The 861-nt window shown below is 45.6% G+C and overlaps 1 non-coding gene across 1 annotated transcript; it reads left to right on the top strand.

Annotated features, from left to right (window-relative positions):
- Positions 1 to 861, top strand: Tsp_06679 (the record flags this gene model as incomplete). Its single annotated transcript has 1 exon — positions 1 to 861. It is a non-coding gene; the product is annotated as an 18S ribosomal RNA (ribosomal RNA).

The following is an 861-nucleotide window of genomic DNA, read 5'->3' as shown; positions in this document are numbered from 1 at the left end:
AGATTTCACCTCTAACGCAGCAATACGAATGCCCCCGTCTGTTCCTTTCAAACAGTATCTCCGGTTCGAAAACCAACAAAATAGAACCGAGATCGTATTCTATTATTCCATGCACCATTATTCAGGCATCACAACCTGCTTTGAGCACTCTAATTTTTTCAAAGTAAAATCTCGAGGCACCATTGACACTCAATGAAGAGCAACAACAGCAACCACGAATGAAGATCTCGAGCAACCGTGCCACACCTTTGTAGGGGGACTGTTGTCTAAGACCACAATTCAACTACGAGCGTTTTAACCGCAGCAACTTTAATATACGCTATTGGAGCTGGAATTACCGCGGCTGCTGGCACCAGACTTGCCCTCCAATTGCTACTCGTTAGCGTGTGTAAAGCGTACTCATTTCGATAACGTTTCTCAAACGAGAATCGTCTCGTTATTTTTCGTCACTACCTCCCCAAGCTGGGAGTGGGTAATTTGCGCGCCTGCTGCCTTCCTTGGATGTGGTAGCCGTTTCTCAGGCTCCCTCTCCGGAGTCGAACCCTGATTCTCCGTTACCCGTTATCACCATGGTAGTCGCATAGACTACCATCGAAGGTTGATAAGGCAGACACTTGAAAGTGATGTCGCCGGTGCTAGACCATGCGATCAGAAATACTTATTCAGATTCACCAAACAGTTTCGACGTTCAACATTCGTCAAACGCCGTTCGGTTTTTGTTCTAATAAAAGCACTTCACCAATTCAGTTGAGTTTTGTGCGTGTATAGCTCTAGATCCGCAGTAATCATGATGTAGTCTATAGACTGTGCTGTGTATGAGCATCGCGCTCACTTTAAACAGTGTGTGCTTACACATGCATG

Source organism: Trichinella spiralis (genome assembly GCF_000181795.1).
Source record: "Trichinella spiralis strain ISS 195 chromosome Unknown Scfld4, whole genome shotgun sequence".
NCBI classification, from domain to species: Eukaryota; Metazoa; Nematoda; class Enoplea; order Trichinellida; family Trichinellidae; genus Trichinella; species Trichinella spiralis.
The sequence above is the reverse complement of the archived record's forward strand: the minus strand, read 5'-3'. Positions and strand labels throughout refer to the sequence as shown.